The following is a 21,951-nucleotide window of genomic DNA, read 5'->3' as shown; positions in this document are numbered from 1 at the left end:
TATCCACATTTCCTTGTCTTTGTCTTCCATTCATCCAAGGGGTACCATACTCCATGGCTATCTATCAGCCCTGTTTTAATCTGAGGATTTCAGTTTTTCAGATTTCAGCCCCTATCAGCTCTCTGTTTTAATCTGAGGATTTCAGGGGTTTTTAGTCCTTTTATATAGATCCATCGATTCTTTAAAAAGAAAAAGAGGTTTTTGTTTTTAAGTTTACCCTGAATGTCACCCTACTAGGTTTTGAGGGTATTTTCCTCTTTAACCTTCCTAAATGCTCACATTTTTCTAATTAGGGGATCAGAAATTAAGTATTACAGAAATTGGGCTCTTATCTTGACACATTTTGTTCTGTGTCTCCCTTTTCCCTCTCCACTATAAAACAATTATATTTAGGAGTCATTGCAAACTTTTCAAGTCGCAAAGCCAGAACTGTGTATTTTCCAGCACCTTTTGACATTCCACCACTTTCAGACATAATTATTATTCCAAATAACCTACTGCCTGGCACGTAGTCCTCCTGTTTTTGTTTTCATGCATCTCCCTGTGATGTAACAGGCTCTACAAATTCAAGTTTTTGCGAAACAGTTATTTGATACCTTATCATAACTTTCTGATATGTTTCCATGATTTTTCTCTGTTGTCAGAGTAGATATATCTATATAGAGAGATACACACACACAGATATATATATATATATTCACACACCTTCAAAAGTTTGGCTGTATTTTCCTATTATTTTCTAGCTAAGGATCATCTACCATTTGCCTATCTGGAAGACATAGAAAATGTCTCTGTTTATCCAGGATAGTTCTTAGAATCTATCAGGGTTTTTCCCATGTCCGAGTTGTAGTAATTCCTTCCAGCCTTGCTAGTTTCCTAGGTAAACAATCTAGTCCCACTTCATAATTTGCTATTATTTTTCTATTTGTAATAATTATCTTGAGTGCCATCTCATAAAGGAATTAGCAGTACCTGCAGTTCCATTGGCTTAGTTGGACTGATTATGACATACACTCCTATTACTCCTAAAGTACTGATTTTTTTACCTGATTGGCTTCCTGTGGTTTGTTGGTAAATTGTAAGCTGCATTTTCCTTTTACTGCAACAAGCAGAAGCACTTTGTAGTGTTAGTTGCAGTATCTTTTGCAGCAGAGTAAGTCCTGTGTTAGAGGGAAAAGCAGAAAAATCTTGTCAGAATCATAGCTGCTGTTTCTCTCCACAGAGGAAAATAAGGTCCTAGCACAGCTGAACAGTTTTATAAATGCCCTGCACAAAGCACATTGCACATTATTTTCTGGTAGGTATAATCATACATCGTCCAATTAAATATGAAAAATATATTTTTAATGTTCTCGGTTTTATGTGCAGTTCTACCCAGAAGATAATGCATTTCCTTCTCTGTTTTGCCAGTTTCCTCCATTACTTCAGCCTGCCTAATAGCCCCATCTGTTCTCAGCTGAGAAAGATTAATGGCCACAAGCACTGGGAGTCCTGACAAATCAGCAAAGACATTACTCTTAGGCATTACTCAGGACATTCCTTCCTGCTCTGCCAGATACTGTCTGGGTGTTCCTCAGGTTTCAGGCTTTTTATTTTTCCCTGTTAATTTGCTCTCTTGACTCGCAGAGGTTATACTTGAGCTGCTATAGGTGCTATAGCAGCAGTAGAACACAGCAAGCTCAGCAAATGGGGTGTCATTATTTATGAACTTCAGCCAGGTCTAACACATTCAGTGATGGGAGTGCTAGAAAGAGAATGTATCATTTTTAGCTCAAAACATATTTCAGTATTGGGGGAAAAAAGGCAGCTAAGTTTCTGAAACTCCACTAGGTGAGACTGGAACAAATCAGTCACTAGCAGACAATGCCAGCCAATAATCAGTTATTTCCACTGCAGTATCGAAAATGCGGAAGCACTGATAGCTTAATGAAGTCATTTTTACAGTAGTAATTAATGATGTATATTTAGATGGTGTGTTTGCATCCAATCATTTAGCTTTATTGGGCATTATTTGAAGATTGTTACTTTGTTTCACAATATAGAATTGCTTGGAAAAGCTGCTGGCTGTACACAGCAAATTATGGCTCAGGAAATGCTTACAAACCTGAATTTAGAAAAATCTTGCTTTTATAAGAGTTTGGTTCTATGAGTAGTTATACATTCCCAAAACAGAACACAAATTCCTTGAGAATTTCAAAAAGAGTTGTGTATGCGTGAGTTGGCTGGAACATTTTCCTGTTACCCTTACTTGGGATTTGGGGTTTGTTTGCAGAGTAGAATTATGATGTTCAGTTAAAAAAAATAATCTTGGAATTAGAAAGCCAGCCAAATATTTATTTATGTGGTCAGTCATCTGAACGTGTTTGTTCAGACGTGAACATACTGAAATTAACATAGTGAAATACTCCGGTGAAAGTGTTAGGTCACTGAAAGTGTCAGGATGCAAACAATCTGAAGCCCGGGCTAAGAGTTTAATATCTGTTCAGTCATTCTGTGTAGTTTCTCCTCATATGGTAAGAGCAGCTCCCTCTCTCCCACCAAATTACTGTTTCTGTAGGGTTAAAATGTCTTAAGCCTCTGCAACATGAATTTGTGGAAGTCGCTGCACAGGTAGCAAAGGCTGCATTTGAGAGCTCCATGGTTCATTGCCACAAGATGCAAGATTTCATTCCAAAAGAAATGGTTCTGACCTGAGGGTAATTCTCTGACCAGGGATTTAGACACCTTACCCTTACCAGATATGGTCAAGAAGAGGTGCCCAAACACATTAGGCCAGGTAATTAAAGCCGAGCTTAGCCTATTTCTGAATATTATAGCAACATAATTGTCATTCAATGGAAGTGGGAATTTTCAGCATTAACCATTACAAGGCTTGTGATAAGGCTGCAGATTCAATCACGTGGAAGTCAGAGGATCTGAAATTTCAAATTGCTGGTGGAGTTGGTGATTTGCTCATAAATCTTCTTTCTGTCCCCTCACACATATATAATAGGACATAGTCTGTGCACAATTCTTTGTTCAGGTTTTTTTGAGGGACTTCTCTTTCTTTCTTTGCATAGAGTGCATGATGTTTGGGTGAATGAAGCAGCTGGGTGTATGATACTTTTTTTACTTTCATTGAGGTTTTCATAATATGATAGCAGTCTTAATTTTGAGCAAAGACAGACTTTTTTTTTTTTTTTTTTCCCAAAGGATAAGTATGAACTGTGATTTAGGAAAATCAATTATCTCCCGTGCTCACAGGCTTTCAGAGCAGAACACCTGCAGTTCTGTTCTACAGGCTTTTCTCATGTGGAAGGGGTCCTGTGAAGCTGATGGAAATCACACATTTAGAGGCCTTGTAGCACTCACCCCCAGCCTACAAATGCTAACAGCTGAACTTGCATGAGTGATGAACCCCAGCTCTGTCCAAGCGTGTCTGCTCCATCACTGGGACCACTCTAAAGACTATCAGCAGTCTGTCAGATAAGCAAAGAAAAATGGAGTCAATAATTGCAGGTGAGGGTATGATGGGTTGATTACAGATAGCCAGATTTCCAGAAGAATGAGGAAGACATAAGCATTTTGAAGTCCCTCGGAAAATCTGTTCATAGGATGTGCGGGCTGGACTAACCCCATTCTGGATTTGTAGCATTTCTTAAACACTGGCCAATGTGGCCCACCTGCAGTAAATTCTATGGATTGTAAAATTCTTGAAAGCACTGAGATTAAACTATTCTCAGCCCTAAGATATTTAATTTTCTTTAATTTTTTGGATTCCTACACTGATCCTTTGGTGCTCTTAAGAAAAAGGAAAAAATATAATAGCAGCTTGATAACAGTAGGAGTCTTGACTATCCAGCCTTTCTTAAATTGTCAGCACTGAGTCAATGGTTGGGGCACAGCTAGGGTTAGTGAGGTTCAAAAGAATTTCTTCTTTTGATCTGCCTGTGGAACTCTTGTTCCAGCAGTGCTCTCCAGTGATGCTACAAGGGAAGGAAGAGCTGTCCAATCCGGATTGATCAGTGATGCAGCTTTCTTCATCCAGTCAGACAACCAACAGCAGCAGGAAAGAAGGAGCACCACCACTTGTGACTGTTTTTAGATGGCAATAGAGAGTTCAGTATGAAATCTGTTATTCTGATGATAGATTTTGCTGAGCTTTTCTGCATTTTAGATTTACTGGAAGGACCCACAAGGATTAACATTGACAGAGAGTCATCAATATAAAATATCCACCAAGTTAACCTGCCAGCTTTTGTCATAAATGAAGAGAATACAGGCAATATCATCATCTTTCTGTTTACACTTCATAGAGGGAAACAAAGGCACATACTAAAAACAACTCTCTGAATCAGGTCACCAAAGACACAAATATTTTCTAAATTTTATTGCTTTCATTTCCATTTTCATAAGTGAAATTAAAAGTTTGCAAAATACTTCTTTTATTAATGTTGTTCAGTTTAGATATTTATATTCATAGTTGAACATAGTCAGCAGTGCCCTGGCAGCCAGGAGAGCCAAGCATGTCCTGGGGACATCAGGCACAGCATCGCCCAGGCAAGGGAGGGGATTGGCCCCTCTGCTCTGCACTGCGGCAGCCTCACCTCCACTGCTGGGGGCAGTTTTGGGTACCACAATATAATAAGGATCTAAAGCTCTTAGAGACAATTCAGAAAGATGCTGAAGGGTTTAGAGGGGAAGCCACAGGAGGCGTGTCTGAAATCATTTGGCTTTTTCAGCTTGGAGAAGAAGAAACTTGGGGGGAGACCTCACTGCAGTCTCCAACTTCCTCATGAGAGGAGGAGGAGGGGCAGGCACTGATCTCTATATGCCCAGTGACAGAACCTGGGGGAACGGCCCGAAGGTGTGTCAGAGTAGGTTTAGGTTGGATATCAGGAAAAGTTCTTCACCCGGAGGATAGTTGGGCACTGGAACAGGCACTCCAGGGAAGTGGTCACAGCACTGAGCCTGACAAAGTTTAAAAAGCATTTAGACAATATTCTCTGGTGCATGGTGTGACTCTTGGGGATGGTCCTGTCCATGGCCAGGAGTTGGACTCTGTGATCCTTGTGTGTTGGAGTCCAGGACATCCCCTTGGATGACCTGGGACCCGAGGAAGGGAATTTGAGCCCGGGACAGGGGGGTGTGGAGCCAGTCCAGGGGGTTTGGAGACCTTGGCACAGAGCCCAAGGAAACACTGGGTTTGATTTTAGTCCATCAGAGAGGCTTCCGACACTGAGAGAGGAATTGCAAACCACCAGGATGTGAAAACAGTAGTTTAACATAGTAGAAGATGAAAAATTCAGTAGTTTTAGGGTTCATAGAATAGAGGTAAATGGAGGACAAAATGGTGGAATTAGGGTGGTACCTCATGTTCTTTTCCTTCTTCCTCGTCCTTCATCTTCTGGGGTGGTGATGACACAAGGTAGTTAGAGTGGATTGGGTCAAAGGAGAAGTGACCCTTTTAGTGTAAGCACTAGGTATTGGTATAAAATTGTAAATAACCAACATGTAGTTATCTGTATAAATGGAAGGTGATGTCCCATCAGTGGGCAGTTGCCTCATGTCTCAGCTGCTGTCCAGACCTCGGCTGGGAGTGGAGAAAATTCTGAGATATCAAATAATAAACATCACGAGAAACCTGAAAACAAAACCTTGAGGACTCTGTTTTTTTATACCAACGCGACTCAGGGCTTTAGAGGGCCAAGGACTTCAAACAACCTGAATCTCGGGTGAGGAAATCCTCCCTGAGACTTGTGGGTCCTTTCCAACTTGGGACACTCTGTGATTCTATTCTCTTTATTTTAATATTTTGCAGCATTCTTCTGCATCTGTCAGACTTGAAAACATTACAGCATTTTCTGTGGAGAATAACAGAACTGAGGGGTCATTGAGTTATCCTCCATGTTAGTACAGGGAAAGTCTTTCCTGTAGCCTTGAGGATTTTTTTATTAGTTTGTGCTATCACAGGTTTTATTTCTACCTTAGCAGTGTCTCTTCCAGTAAGTGTGAAAGTCTTCTGGCTAATATCAGACCACTGCATGAGTTCGTTACTGGAGCAATGTTTCTCACATGACACCTGAGCCTCCACACAGATTTATTCTTCGGGGGTTAGTTTTTTTTCAATTTTAGTCTTCAAGTTATACCTGATAAAAAATTCATCATTTTGAAGCTGTAAAAATGGGTTCACTATGTTTTGGTTTATTTTTAACATATTCATTTTGTTCAAACTTTTCTGTCTACTACATCCATATTCCTTCCAGGAAAATACTGTTTTCAGAGGAAGAGAATAATTGTAAATAGTCCTGTGGGGCTGGAATCAGCAGCACTATGAGGGTTAGTAATGTACTCAAGCCAGGAATTTTAGCATAGGTTCCTAATATTTACAAATTTCCCCCATTTCTGTAAAATTCAATTTCAGGATCCTTCTTCAGTCAGCCCATTCTTGTGTTTTTCACTTTTTCTCCATGTTCCCATCTGCTGCAGCCCTAAATCCATGTTTATATCCACTTAGGTTAGTGTTGACAGGCATTTTAAAGACAACTTCCACAGTGTGGAGATCTGGTGATAACTATTACATAGAGAAAAGACACCTCTCCATTGCTGGCTCCCTTAGACTGTGAAGAACATGTCAAATTTAAAAAAAAAAATAAAAATAGAGAAAAAAGGGGAGGGGAGGGGAGGGGAGGGGAGGGGAGGGGAGGGGAGGGGAGTATACTTTGGCCTCTAATGCCATTAACACGAAAACAAGACTAACAAGACTTAATCTACTTCTCTCTAGGGTATCCAAAACCTGATGAAAGGTGGCACCAAAGTAATCTGAATACGAAATGAATTTCACAATGCCAGAATCCTTAGTTCTTAGGTGCCCAGCTGGAACCATTCAGGCTCTGATTCAGCCCATGCAACTTGGCAGCCGTCTGAGCCTCATGGTGTGGGAGTTTGTTATAAAGTCGTGGAATCATTTAGGTTGGAAGAGATATCTACGATCAAGTCCAACCATAAACCTGACACTGCCAAGTCAACCACTAAGCCATGTCGCTAAGTGCCACATCTACTCATCTTTTAAATACTTCCAGGGATGGTGACACTTCCCTGGGCAGCCTTTTTGGTGATTGACATTCTTTTCAGTCCCCTTTGTTTCCTTTGAAAGTCAATGGAATGAACAGGACTTCAGAAGAGGGCATTTCTGTTCACTTCAGCACCACAGCACCCCTTGCTGTGTGAGTAGCAGAAAAGGTTACAGTGCTGGTGGTGAGCACCACTTTTAGAGCTGCCTCTTACTCATTTAAGATTGCAGGTGTCAAAATCCCCTGGAAACTAAGCAGTAGATGCTTCAAGGTCTTATACTCAATATTAGCTGACAAACTTGAGAAGAACAATCCATATGACAGAAGAGGTGTGAGTGGATTAGCCATAGGAGAGGGTTGATCTGTGGACTCCAGAGACTGTGCTGTATGTTGTGACAGACAGCTTGTGCTAACAATCAGGAAAGCACTCATTTTCACCCCAAAACTGTGGGCTTCATAATGGTAGTTAAAATACTACCCCTAGCATTGGTGGTCAGCTTGTGCCAAGTTTGTCAAAGTGTGTCAGCCAGGACATTTCCAACCTTGCAGTTAAGAAACAGTGAGAAAGCAATAAAATCCCCCAACAATGGCTTTTCACATGTATTTCTTCTTAAGACTCAAACCTCATTCTTTTTCTCTCATGGCCAAGGTGATTCTACATTCTCCAGGGGAAAACTGGAATGCCATGACCTTTAGGGTGAGCTATGCATGAAACAAGGCTTGTCATTTTCTTGTGAGGCTTGTGGCACTGAAGGTTTTGGCTCTCCAACTCAGCACCTTGAATTTCCCAATAGATTCCGTGACTGGCTGTCCTTCTGCTGCAACTCTTTTCTCCTCAGCTTGGGGAAAAAATTTAAATAGTATTTCAGGAAAGAGAAAAGAAAAATGTGTTTTCTTTCCTTATGCTGCCCCACTTCCAAGCACCTCCTCCTCCAGACTGAGGCATTTGCATTTAACACAAACCACTTAATTTACACATATACTTCAGTCCATGTGTAAGTTTTCTAGGTGACAATTTTATCAGGGAAAATGCTGTTTAGGTTGTGTGTGCAAAGTAAATGAATTTTAAATATATATTTTAAAAAAAGGTTAATTTTCAACTGTGCAATAAAATTGTGAAATAATCCTCTCAATTCCTTTCCAGCATCTGACTTGACACGGGCTGATTTTAAGAGCATACTGTTGTTTCTTCAGATGGGAACAAAAACAGAGAGGTCATGAGCTGTTTTGCTTTCAACTTTAAGATTTTTATTACTTTTTAATTTTTGCCTTGTCATTCCCTTTAAGGTGATTTATTCCTCCAGCCCTGGTTCAGTCAGACACATTAGTACAAGGCTGTTCCCACTGAAGAGAGGTAAGTCATCATCTGCTCAGAGTTAATCATGTTTATCTGCTTTACTTGACCTTGACCTTTTTCCTGCTGTTGTCTCTCTGTAACCAAAGACAAAACTTTGGCAGATGGGGGCAGTTTATTCAGTTCCTGTGTAAGTATGACAACAAGCAGATGGATACTCTGCGATGGATGACACCTCATGGCAGCAAATCTATCTAAAAGGTTAGTATTGCAAAGGCTTTATGTGCTGTGTGGCAGCATGGATTTTACATTATATAGGAGCCCTTCACTTCATTATATAAAAAAACCTATCCAAAAATCTAGAAGCGTTCACTTTTCTATTACTTTACCCTTACTGATGGGGTTTCCAGGTGCACAACTGCCCCTCCCAGAATATGACTTACAGCTAATGTATCCTTAAGCGCTACTAAGCAGAACCATGTGGCTACAGCTCTCTCCCTTCTTACTTCCTTTCTACTTCGTGGCCTACAGCCTCTCTGCAGAACTTCATTAGCAAGAAAGGAGATGGGAGCAAGAATGGGAAGAGAGATCAGCTGCATAATTCTTTGTGGTTTTGGTCTTCTTTTAAACTGAGTTGTGTAATACGGACTTTACAATTAGAAATTGTAAAGCAGACATCTTTTATTCGAACTGAGAGGCATGGGGGATTTTCCACCATATATGCGTACCTGGTCCAGACAAGGCCCAGGTTTAAATACACTTTGATCCCACAAACCCACACCTCCCTAGCTGCACATTTCCCACCTCCTCTTGCTTCATATTCTAATTAGCTGCCACACCTCCTGGTGGTTGTGCACTGTGGTCTTGGGAGCAAGGCCAATGTCTTCCTCAGGTGTCTGCAGATGACCTTTGCTTTGGGGCAGGTGCATGGAGGTTGGCTAATTTTTAAGGTCACTTTGTTCTTGCCAAAGATTAGGAGCCCAATTTTGCTCCTAATGGACGGGGGGTTCTGTAGCTTTGCTTGCAGCAGCACCTTGGTGTGTTTTCTGTGTTCTCCAAGTGAAAAGAAGCCTGTCAGGAGCCGCTGGTAGCTCTATCAAGCCTGGAACACATTCTGCCACACTTGCTGTTTTCCCATGTCTGTAGCAGCAAGAAGCAAGTCCCTGCTGCCTTCGTGCTTCTTTTCCATGGCAGAGCTGTCAGCAACTGCAAGCTCTCTTTTGCCAAGAGAAGGAACTCTGCACACAGAGCTTGTGGCCCACAGTTTTCTGCTTTATCAATTTTTCACAATACCTGTCTTGCTTTACTGAATTTTCATAGTATGCATTTTATCTTAATAGTTTTTACCTCGCAACTAAATTCCTACCTGCCCTGCTACGAGTTCTTTCTGCATAACAATTAATGGTGTTACAAGTTGTTCTTTTATATTTGCAAAAATCATTGCACAAATTTTTTTGCACAAAATATTGCTTTTTCCCCTTCACCTGATTAAGCCTTTTATATGCTTCTAAAATTCTGAATTTTCATAGCCATACATATTCCCCATCTCATTAACCATAATTCAAAAGAGGTTCAACTTTAAAAATATGTTTTCTGGTGATCGCAACATATAATTTACTTTCATAGTGACATCATAAAGAATTGAGGGTCCCTGGATGTAGGATATTGAACCTTTCTCAAGGGTTGGAGAGAATGTGAAGAAAAACAAGTGTAAGTGGGGAAGCTAGCTGATTTTATGGGGTGTTTTTGGACAATTGCAGAATGAAATAGGTTTTTTTTTTGGTCGTACATGAATAGGCTGCAAGTCCAAGAGGAGCTAGAAAAAAAGGGCTTTGGATTCATTATCAGAAACATAAATACTTGGAAAAGCATATATACATATAGGTGGGTGGGAAAAGAATTCACATGAAACGAAGAAGAAGGACATGTGGGACTTTTATTGGCTGAACTCTGCAATCATTGCAGAGAAAAAGAAAACCTGCAGATGTAACTCCCTTAAATTTACTGACTCTGCAGCAAGGCAAAGCTGGATTGCACTGGGAAATGAATGATTGAGCAGGCGCAGGAAGTGAATGGCATTAACTGTGTAAATAGCAGCTACTTTTCAATAATCAGGCTTCCAGAAGGCATCCTCTGCCTATGCCATTTTCATATTACCCTCAACCCTTCCAATCCACTGACCTCTGGCAAATCAGAAATAAAGAACAGTTCTTTCTTTAGGATTTATGTTAAATATTAATACTCCCGGATAGGTGCAGTAGGGCAGATGACATTGTGTTTAGCCTAGGCTCAGAAGTTACATTTCGTCAGAAGGGGGAAGTTAAGTTCCAAAGACTGAAGTAGTGATGGAGTACTCCGTGCCAACTCTCCTCCAGGCTCCCTCTGTGTGATTTCTGCTGATCTTTGTGTAACTACATCCCTCTTCAAGCTGTATTAAAAGAGGAATTAGCTGGTGACTGGGCAGAACAGACTGATGTAGGATGTGTGTGTGCTTGCTAACTTGGGATATGTTACAGTGCTCAAGAGCCAGGTGTGCACCTGGAGATTTTGATGAGAATTCGTCCACACATTTAGCTGTTAAAGTGTTATGAAAGTCAGTTATGTATCTCCCTAATTTGCCACTTGAGTTTCCATCTCAGATTTCCACAGACCAAACCTGATTACACATCCTTCATTTTCCTGCCACACAAGAGCAGTCTACGATTTCCCTCCTCCTTTCTCCCCCTGCTCAAATTCTACCCCAAGAATAACGTGCATGATGGTAGTATGAGTCACATGCTGCACATTGATCTGTGTAATAAATGAAAATCAAAACTTCATTCACATGTCAAAGTGTGGATTTCATAACCCAGATGATGGGATGTCCTGAAAACATTGAGCCTCAACAATTTTTTGTCTGAGCATAAATAAAAGCTCAGAAGCCTATGGCCTCTGAGTGGAGGTTCTGTAGCTTTGCTTGCAGCAGCACCTTGGTGTGTTTTCTGTGTTCTCCAAGTGAAAAGAAGCCTGTCCGGAGCCCGTGGTAGCTCCAGCTGCTTTGGAACACATTCTGCCACACTTGCTCTTTCTGCATGTCTCTAGCAGCCAGAAAGCGCTCTAAAGCGCTCTTTTGCCCGAGAAAAGCAACACTCAGGGGAACTTCTGTAACTTTGCTTGCAGCAGCACCTTGGGGTGTTTTCTGTGTTCTCCAAGTGAAAATAAGCCTGTCAGGAGCCCGTGGTAGCTCCAGCTGCTTTGGAACACATTCTGCCACACTTGCTCTTTCTGCATGTCTCTAGCAGCCAGAAAGCACTGTAAAGCGCTCTTTTGCCCGAGAAAAGCAACTCTCAGGGGGACTTCTGTAACTTTGCTTGCAGCAGCACCTTGGTGTGTTTTCTGTGTTCTCCAAGTGAAAATAAGCCTGTCCGGAGCCCGTGGTAGCTCCAGCTGCTTTGGAACACATTCTGCCACACTTGCTCTTTCTGCATGTCTCTAGCAGCCAGAAAGCGCTCTAAAGCGCTCTTTTGCCCGAGAAAAGCAACTCTCAGGGGGACTTCTGTAACTTTGCTTGCAGCAGCACCTTGGTGTGTTTTCTGTGTTCTCCAAGTGAAAATAAGCCTGTCCGGAGCCCGTGGTAGCTCCAGCTGCTTTGGAACACATTCTGCCACACTTGCTCTTTCTGCATGTCTCTAGCAGCCAGAAAGCGCTCTAAAGCGCTCTTTTGCCCGAGAAAAGCAACTCTCAGGGGGACTTCTGTAACTTTGCTTGCAGCAGCACCTTGGTGTGTTTTCTGTGTTCTCCAAGTGAAAAGAAGCCTGTCCGGAGCCCGTGGTAGCTCCAGCTGCTTTGGAACACGTTCTGCCACACTTGCTCTTTCTGCATGTCTCTAGCAGCCAGAAAGCGCTCTAAAGCGCTCTTTTGCCCGAGAAAAGCAACACTCAGGGGGACTTCTGTAACTTTGCTTGCAGCAGCACCTTGGTGTGTTTTCTGTGTTCTCCAAGTGAAAATAAGCCTGTCCGGAGCCCGTGGTAGCTCCAGCTGCTTTGGAACACATTCTGCCACACTTGCTCTTTCTGCATGTCTCTAGCAGCCAGAAAGCGCTCTAAAGCGCTCTTTTGCCCGAGAAAAGCAACACTCAGGGGAACTTCTGTAACTTTGCTTGCAGCAGCACCTTGGGGTGTTTTCTGTGTTCTCCAAGTGAAAATAAGCCTGTCAGGAGCCCGTGGTAGCTCCAGCTGCTTTGGAACACATTCTGCCACACTTGCTCTTTCTGCATGTCTCTAGCAGCCAGAAAGCACTGTAAAGCGCTCTTTTGCCCGAGAAAAGCAACTCTCAGGGGGACTTCTGTAACTTTGCTTGCAGCAGCACCTTGGTGTGTTTTCTGTGTTCTCCAAGTGAAAAGAAGCCTGTCCGGAGCCCGTGGTAGCTCCAGCTGCTTTGGAACACATTCTGCCACACTTGCTCTTTCTGCATGTCTCTAGCAGCCAGAAAGCGCTCTAAAGCGCTCTTTTGCCCGAGAAAAGCAACTCTCAGGGGGACTTCTGTAACTTTGCTTGCAGCAGCACCTTGGTGTGTTTTCTGTGTTCTCCAAGTGAAAATAAGCCTGTGCGGAGCCCGTGGTAGCTCCAGCTGCTTTGGAACACATTCTGCCACACTTGCTCTTTCTGCATGTCTCTAGCAGCCAGAAAGCGCTCTAAAGCGCTCTTTTGCCCGAGAAAAGCAACTCTCAGGGGGACTTCTGTAACTTTGCTTGCAGCAGCACCTTGGTGTGTTTTCTGTGTTCTCCAAGTGAAAAGAAGCCTGTCCGGAGCCCGTGGTAGCTCCAGCTGCTTTGGAACACGTTCTGCCACACTTGCTCTTTCTGCATGTCTCTAGCAGCCAGAAAGCGCTCTAAAGCGCTCTTTTGCCCGAGAAAAGCAACACTCAGGGGGACTTCTGTAACTTTGCTTGCAGCAGCACCTTGGTGTGTTTTCTGTGTTCTCCAAGTGAAAAGAAGCCTGTCAGGAGCCCGTGGTAGCTCCAGCTGCTTTGGAACACGTTCTGCCACACTTGCTCTTTCTGCATGTCTCTAGCAGCCAGAAAGCGCTCTAAAGCGCTCTTTTGCCCGAGAAAAGCAACTCTCAGGGGGACTTCTGTAACTTTGCTTGCAGCAGCACCTTGGTGTGTTTTCTGTGTTCTCCAAGTGAAAAGAAGCCTGTCAGGAGCCCGTGGTAGCTCCAGCTGCTTTGGAACACATTCTGCCACACTTGCTCTTTCTGCATGTCTCTAGCAGCCAGAAAGCGCTGTAAAGCGCTCTTTTGCCCGAGAAAAGCAACACTCAGGGGGACTTCTGTAACTTTGCTTGCAGCAGCACCTTGGTGTGTTTTCTGTGTTCTCCAAGTGAAAATAAGCCTGTCAGGAGCCTGTTGTAGCTCCAGCTGCTTTGGAACACATTCTGCCACACTTGCTCTTTCTGCATGTCTCTAGCAGCCAGAAAGCGCTCTAAAGCGCTCTTTTGCCCGAGAAAAGCAACTCTCAGGGGGACTTCTGTAACTTTGCTTGCAGCAGCACCTTGGTGTGTTTTCTGTGTTCTCCAAGTGAAAAGAAGCCTGTCAGGAGCCCGTGGTAGCTCCAGCTGCTTTGGAACACATTCTGCCACACTTGCTCTTTCTGCATGTCTCTAGCAGCCAGAAAGCGCTCTAAAGCGCTCTTTTGCCCGAGAAAAGCAACACTCAGGGGGACTTCTGTAACTTTGCTTGCAGCAGCACCTTGGTGTGTTTTCTGTGTTCTCCAAGTGAAAATAAGCCTGTCCGGAGCCCGTGGTAGCTCCAGCTGCTTTGGAACACATTCTGCCACACTTGCTCTTTCTGCATGTCTCTAGCAGCCAGAAAGCACTCTAAAGCGCTCTTTTGCCCGAGAAAAGCAACTCTCAGGGGGACTTCTGTAACTTTGCTTGCAGCAGCACCTTGGTGTGTTTTCTGTGTTCTCCAAGCGAAATGAAGCCTGTCCGGAGCCCGTGGTAGCTCCAGCTGCTTTGGAACACATTCTGCCACACTTGCTCTTTCTGCATGTCTCTAGCAGCCAGAAAGCGCTGTAAAGCGCTCTTTTGCCCGAGAAAAGCAACTCTCAGGGGGACTTCTGTAACTTTGCTTGCAGCAGCACCTTGGTGTGTTTTCTGTGTTCTCCAAGCGAAATGAATCCTGTCAGGAGCCCGTGGTAGCTCCAGCTGCTTTGGAACACATTCTGCCACACTTGCTCTTTCTGCATGTCTCTAGCAGCCAGAAAGCGCTGTAAAGCGTTCTTTTGCCTGAGAAAAGCAACACTCAGGGGGACTTCTGTAACTTTGCTTGCAGCAGCACCTTGGTGTGTTTTCTGTGTTCTCCAAGTGAAAAGAAGCCTGTCAGGAGCCCGTGGTAGCTCCAGCTGCTTTGGAACACGTTCTGCCACACTTGCTCTTTCTGCATGTCTCTAGCAGCCAGAAAGCGCTCTAAAGCGCTCTTTTGACTGAGAAAAGCAACACTCAGGGGGACTTCTGTAACTTTGCTTGCAGCAGCACCTTGGTGTGTTTTCTGTGTTCTCCAAGTGAAAATAAGCCTGTCAGGAGCCCGTGGTAGCTCCAGCTGCTTTGGAACACATTCTGCCACACTTGCTCTTTCTGCATGTCTCTAGCAGCCAGAAAGCGCTCTAAAGCGCTCTTTTGTCTGAGAAAAGCAACACTCAGGGGGACTTCTGTAACTTTGCTTGCAGCAGCACCTTGGTGTGTTTTCTGTGTTCTCCAAGTGAAAAGAAGCCTGTCCGGAGCCCGTGGTAGCTCCAGCTGCTTTGGAACACATTCTGCCACACTTGCTCTTTCTGCATGTCTCTAGCAGCCAGAAAGCGCTCTAAAGCGCTCTTTTGCCCGAGAAAAGCAACTCTCAGGGGGACTTCTGTAACTTTGCTTGCAGCAGCACCTTGGTGTGTTTTCTGTGTTCTCCAAGCGAAATGAAGCCTGTCCGGAGCCCGTGGTAGCTCCAGCTGCTTTGGAACACATTCTGCCACACTTGCTCTTTCTGCATGTCTCTAGCAGCCAGAAAGCGCTGTAAAGCGCTCTTTTGCCCGAGAAAAGCAACTCTCAGGGGGACTTCTGTAACTTTGCTTGCAGCAGCACCTTGGTGTGTTTTCTGTGTTCTCCAAGCGAAATGAATCCTGTCAGGAGCCCGTGGTAGCTCCAGCTGCTTTGGAACACATTCTGCCACACTTGCTCTTTCTGCATGTCTCTAGCAGCCAGAAAGCGCTGTAAAGCGTTCTTTTGCCCGAGAAAAGCAACACTCAGGGGGACTTCTGTAACTTTGCTTGCAGCAGCACCTTGGTGTGTTTTCTGTGTTCTCCAAGTGAAAAGAAGCCTGTCAGGAGCCCGTGGTAGCTCCAGCTGCTTTGGAACACGTTCTGCCACACTTGCTCTTTCTGCATGTCTCTAGCAGCCAGAAAGCGCTCTAAAGCGCTCTTTTGACTGAGAAAAGCAACACTCAGGGGGACTTCTGTAACTTTGCTTGCAGCAGCACCTTGGTGTGTTTTCTGTGTTCTCCAAGTGAAAAGAAGCCTGTCAGGAGCCCGTGGTAGCTCCAGCTGCTTTGGAACACATTCTGCCACACTTGCTCTTTCTGCATGTCTCTAGCAGCCAGAAAGCGCTCTAAAGCGCTCTTTTGCCCGAGAAAAGCAACTCTCAGGGGGACTTCTGTAACTTTGCTTGCAGCAGCACCTTGGTGTGTTTTCTGTGTTCTCCAAGTGAAAATAAGCCTGTCCGGAGCCCGTGGTAGCTCCAGCTGCTTTGGAACACATTCTGCCACACTTGCTCTTTCTGCATGTCTCTAGCAGCCAGAAAGCGCTCTAAAGCGCTCTTTTGCCCGAGAAAAGCAACTCTCAGGGGGACTTCTGTAACTTTGCTTGCAGCAGCACCTTGGTGTGTTTTCTGTGTTCTCCAAGCGAAATGAATCCTGTCAGGAGCCCGTGGTAGCTCCAGCTGCTTTGGAACACATTCTGCCACACTTGCTCTTTCTGCATGTCTCTAGCAGCCAGAAAGCGCTCTAAAGCGTTCTTTTGCCCGAGAAAAGCAACACTCAGGGGGACTTCTGTAACTTTGCTTGCAGCAGCACCTTGGTGTGTTTTCTGTGTTCTCCAAGTGAAAATAAGCCTGTCAGGAGCCCGTGGTAGCTCCAGCTGCTTTGGAACACGTTCTGCCACACTTGCTCTTTCTGCATGTCTCTAGCAGCCAGAAAGCGCTCTAAAGCGCTCTTTTGTCTGAGAAAAGCAACACTCAGGGGGACTTCTGTAACTTTGCTTGCAGCAGCACCTTGGTGTGTTTTCTGTGTTCTCCAAGTGAAAAGAAGCCTGTCAGGAGCCCGTGGTAGCTCCAGCTGCTTTGGAACACATTCTGCCACACTTGCTCTTTCTGCATGTCTCTAGCAGCCAGAAAGCGCTGTAAAGCGCTCTTTTGCCTGAGAAAAGCAACTCTCAGGGGGACTTCTGTAACTTTGCTTGCAGCAGCACCTTGGTGTGTTTTCTGTGTTCTCCAAGTGAAAATAAGCCTGTCCGGAGCCCGTGGTAGCTCCAGCTGCTTTGGAACACATTCTGCCACACTTGCTCTTTCTGCATGTCTCTAGCAGCCAGAAAGCGCTCTAAAGCGCTCTTTTGCCCGAGAAAAGCAACTCTCAGGGGGACTTCTGTAACTTTGCTTGCAGCAGCACCTTGGTGTGTTTTCTGTGTTCTCCAAGTGAAAAGAAGCCTGTCCGGAGCCCGTGGTAGCTCCAGCTGCTTTGGAACACATTCTGCCACACTTGATCTTTCTGCATATCTCTAGCAGCCAGAAAGTCCTTTAAAGCTCTCTTTTGCCAAGAAAAGCAACTCTGCACACAGAGATTGGGGTCTCTCAGGGGGGGGTTCTATAACTTTGCTTGTAGCAGCACCTTGGTGTGTTTTCTGTGTTCTCCAAGTGAAAAGAAGCCTGTCAGGAGCCCGTGGTAGCTCCAGCTGCTTTGGAACACATTCTGCCGCACTTGCTCTTTCTGCATGTCTCTAGCAGCCAGAAAGCGCTCTAAAGCGCTCTTTTGCCCGAGAAAAGCAACACTCAGGGGGACTTCTGTAACTTTGCTTGCAGCAGCACCTTGGTGTGTTTTCTGTGTTCTCCAAGTGAAAATAAGCCTGTCAGGAGCCTGTGGTAGCTCCAGCTGCTTTGGAACACATTCTGCCGCACTTGCTCTTTCTGCATGTCTCTAGCAGCAAGAAAGCGCTCTAAAGCGCTCTTTTGCCCAAGAAAAGCAACACTCAGGGGGACTTCTGTAACTTTGCTTGCAGCAGCACCTTGGTGTGTTTTCTGTGTTCTCCAAGTGAAAAGAAGCCTGTCCGGAGCCCGTGGTAGCTCCAGCTGCTTTGGAACACATTCTGCCACACTTGCTCTTTCTGCATGTCTCTAGCAGCCAGAAAGCGCTCTAAAGCGCTCTTTTGACTGAGAAAAGCAACACTCAGGGGGACTTCTGTAACTTTGCTTGCAGCAGCACCTTGGTGTGTTTTCTGTGTTCTCCAAGTGAAAATAAGCCTGTCCGGAGCCCGTGGTAGCTCCAGCTGCTTTGGAACACATTCTGCCACACTTGCTCTTTCTGCATGTCTCTAGCAGCCAGAAAGCACTCTAAAACGCTCTTTTGCCCGAGAAAAGCAACTCTCAGGGGGACTTCTGTAACTTTGCTTGCAGCAGCACCTTGGTGTGTTTTCTGTGTTCTCCAAGCGAAATGAAGCCTGTCCGGAGCCCGTGGTAGCTCCAGCTGCTTTGGAACACATTCTGCCACACTTGCTCTTTCTGCATGTCTCTAGCAGCCAGAAAGCGCTGTAAAGCGCTCTTTTGCCCGAGAAAAGCAACTCTCAGGGGGACTTCTGTAACTTTGCTTGCAGCAGCACCTTGGTGTGTTTTCTGTGTTCTCCAAGCGAAATGAATCCTGTCAGGAGCCCGTGGTAGCTCCAGCTGCTTTGGAACACATTCTGCCACACTTGCTCTTTCTGCATGTCTCTAGCAGCCAGAAAGCGCTCTAAAGCGTTCTTTTGCCTGAGAAAAGCAACACTCAGGGGGACTTCTGTAACTTTGCTTGCAGCAGCACCTTGGTGTGTTTTCTGTGTTCTCCAAGTGAAAAGAAGCCTGTCAGGAGCCCGTGGTAGCTCCAGCTGCTTTGGAACACGTTCTGCCACACTTGCTCTTTCTGCATGTCTCTAGCAGCCAGAAAGCGCTCTAAAGCGCTCTTTTGACTGAGAAAAGCAACACTCAGGGGGACTTCTGTAACTTTGCTTGCAGCAGCACCTTGGTGTGTTTTCTGTGTTCTCCAAGTGAAAATAAGCCTGTCAGGAGCCCGTGGTAGCTCCAGCTGCTTTGGAACACATTCTGCCACACTTGCTCTTTCTGCATGTCTCTAGCAGCCAGAAAGCGCTCTAAAGCGCTCTTTTGTCTGAGAAAAGCAACACTCAGGGGGACTTCTGTAACTTTGCTTGCAGCAGCACCTTGGTGTGTTTTCTGTGTTCTCCAAGTGAAAAGAAGCCTGTCCGGAGCCCGTGGTAGCTCCAGCTGCTTTGGAACACGTTCTGCCACACTTGCTCTTTCTGCATGTCTCTAGCAGCCAGAAAGCGCTCTAAAGCGCTCTTTTGCCCGAGAAAAGCAACTCTCAGGGGGACTTCTGTAACTTTGCTTGCAGCAGCACCTTGGTGTGTTTTCTGTGTTCTCCAAGCGAAATGAAGCCTGTCCGGAGCCCGTGGTAGCTCCAGCTGCTTTGGAACACATTCTGCCACACTTGCTCTTTCTGCATGTCTCTAGCAGCCAGAAAGCGCTGTAAAGCGCTCTTTTGCCCGAGAAAAGCAACTCTCAGGGGGACTTCTGTAACTTTGCTTGCAGCAGCACCTTGGTGTGTTTTCTGTGTTCTCCAAGCGAAATGAATCCTGTCAGGAGCCCGTGGTAGCTCCAGCTGCTTTGGAACACATTCTGCCACACTTGCTCTTTCTGCATGTCTCTAGCAGCCAGAAAGCGCTGTAAAGCGTTCTTTTGCCCGAGAAAAGCAACACTCAGGGGGACTTCTGTAACTTTGCTTGCAGCAGCACCTTGGTGTGTTTTCTGTGTTCTCCAAGTGAAAAGAAGCCTGTCAGGAGCCCGTGGTAGCTCCAGCTGCTTTGGAACACGTTCTGCCACACTTGCTCTTTCTGCATGTCTCTAGCAGCCAGAAAGCGCTCTAAAGCGCTCTTTTGACTGAGAAAAGCAACACTCAGGGGGACTTCTGTAACTTTGCTTGCAGCAGCACCTTGGTGTGTTTTCTGTGTTCTCCAAGTGAAAAGAAGCCTGTCAGGAGCCCGTGGTAGCTCCAGCTGCTTTGGAACACATTCTGCCACACTTGCTCTTTCTGCATGTCTCTAGCAGCCAGAAAGCGCTCTAAAGCGCTCTTTTGCCCGAGAAAAGCAACTCTCAGGGGGACTTCTGTAACTTTGCTTGCAGCAGCACCTTGGTGTGTTTTCTGTGTTCTCCAAGTGAAAATAAGCCTGTCCGGAGCCCGTGGTAGCTCCAGCTGCTTTGGAACACATTCTGCCACACTTGCTCTTTCTGCATGTCTCTAGCAGCCAGAAAGCGCTCTAAAGCGCTCTTTTGCCCGAGAAAAGCAACTCTCAGGGGGACTTCTGTAACTTTGCTTGCAGCAGCACCTTGGTGTGTTTTCTGTGTTCTCCAAGCGAAATGAATCCTGTCAGGAGCCCGTGGTAGCTCCAGCTGCTTTGGAACACATTCTGCCACACTTGCTCTTTCTGCATGTCTCTAGCAGCCAGAAAGCGCTCTAAAGCGTTCTTTTGCCCGAGAAAAGCAACACTCAGGGGGACTTCTGTAACTTTGCTTGCAGCAGCACCTTGGTGTGTTTTCTGTGTTCTCCAAGTGAAAATAAGCCTGTCAGGAGCCCGTGGTAGCTCCAGCTGCTTTGGAACACGTTCTGCCACACTTGCTCTTTCTGCATGTCTCTAGCAGCCAGAAAGCGCTCTAAAGCGCTCTTTTGTCTGAGAAAAGCAACACTCAGGGGGACTTCTGTAACTTTGCTTGCAGCAGCACCTTGGTGTGTTTTCTGTGTTCTCCAAGTGAAAAGAAGCCTGTCAGGAGCCCGTGGTAGCTCCAGCTGCTTTGGAACACATTCTGCCACACTTGCTCTTTCTGCATGTCTCTAGCAGCCAGAAAGCGCTGTAAAGCGCTCTTTTGCCTGAGAAAAGCAACTCTCAGGGGGACTTCTGTAACTTTGCTTGCAGCAGCACCTTGGTGTGTTTTCTGTGTTCTCCAAGTGAAAATAAGCCTGTCCGGAGCCCGTGGTAGCTCCAGCTGCTTTGGAACACATTCTGCCACACTTGCTCTTTCTGCATGTCTCTAGCAGCCAGAAAGCGCTCTAAAGCGCTCTTTTGCCCGAGAAAAGCAACTCTCAGGGGGACTTCTGTAACTTTGCTTGCAGCAGCACCTTGGTGTGTTTTCTGTGTTCTCCAAGTGAAAAGAAGCCTGTCCGGAGCCCGTGGTAGCTCCAGCTGCTTTGGAACACATTCTGCCACACTTGATCTTTCTGCATATCTCTAGCAGCCAGAAAGTCCTTTAAAGCTCTCTTTTGCCAAGAAAAGCAACTCTGCACACAGAGATTGGGGTCTCTCAGGGGGGGGTTCTATAACTTTGCTTGTAGCAGCACCTTGGTGTGTTTTCTGTGTTCTCCAAGTGAAAAGAAGCCTGTCAGGAGCCCGTGGTAGCTCCAGCTGCTTTGGAACACATTCTGCCGCACTTGCTCTTTCTGCATGTCTCTAGCAGCCAGAAAGCGCTCTAAAGCGCTCTTTTGCCCGAGAAAAGCAACACTCAGGGGGACTTCTGTAACTTTGCTTGCAGCAGCACCTTGGTGTGTTTTCTGTGTTCTCCAAGTGAAAATAAGCCTGTCAGGAGCCTGTGGTAGCTCCAGCTGCTTTGGAACACATTCTGCCGCACTTGCTCTTTCTGCATGTCTCTAGCAGCAAGAAAGCGCTCTAAAGCGCTCTTTTGCCCAAGAAAAGCAACACTCAGGGGGACTTCTGTAACTTTGCTTGCAGCAGCACCTTGGTGTGTTTTCTGTGTTCTCCAAGTGAAAAGAAGCCTGTCCGGAGCCCGTGGTAGCTCCAGCTGCTTTGGAACACATTCTGCCACACTTGCTCTTTCTGCATGTCTCTAGCAGCCAGAAAGCGCTCTAAAGCGCTCTTTTGACTGAGAAAAGCAACACTCAGGGGGACTTCTGTAACTTTGCTTGCAGCAGCACCTTGGTGTGTTTTCTGTGTTCTCCAAGTGAAAATAAGCCTGTCCGGAGCCCGTGGTAGCTCCAGCTGCTTTGGAACACATTCTGCCACACTTGCTCTTTCTGCATGTCTCTAGCAGCCAGAAAGCACTCTAAAACGCTCTTTTGCCCGAGAAAAGCAACTCTCAGGGGGACTTCTGTAACTTTGCTTGCAGCAGCACCTTGGTGTGTTTTCTGTGTTCTCCAAGCGAAATGAAGCCTGTCCGGAGCCCGTGGTAGCTCCAGCTGCTTTGGAACACATTCTGCCACACTTGCTCTTTCTGCATGTCTCTAGCAGCCAGAAAGTGCTGTAAAGCGCTCTTTTGCCCGAGAA

Source organism: Zosterops lateralis (genome assembly GCF_965231275.1).
Source record: "Zosterops lateralis genome assembly, chromosome: 4".
Lineage (NCBI taxonomy): Eukaryota > Metazoa > Chordata > Aves > Passeriformes > Zosteropidae > Zosterops > Zosterops lateralis.
The sequence above is the reverse complement of the archived record's forward strand: the minus strand, read 5'-3'. Positions refer to the sequence as shown.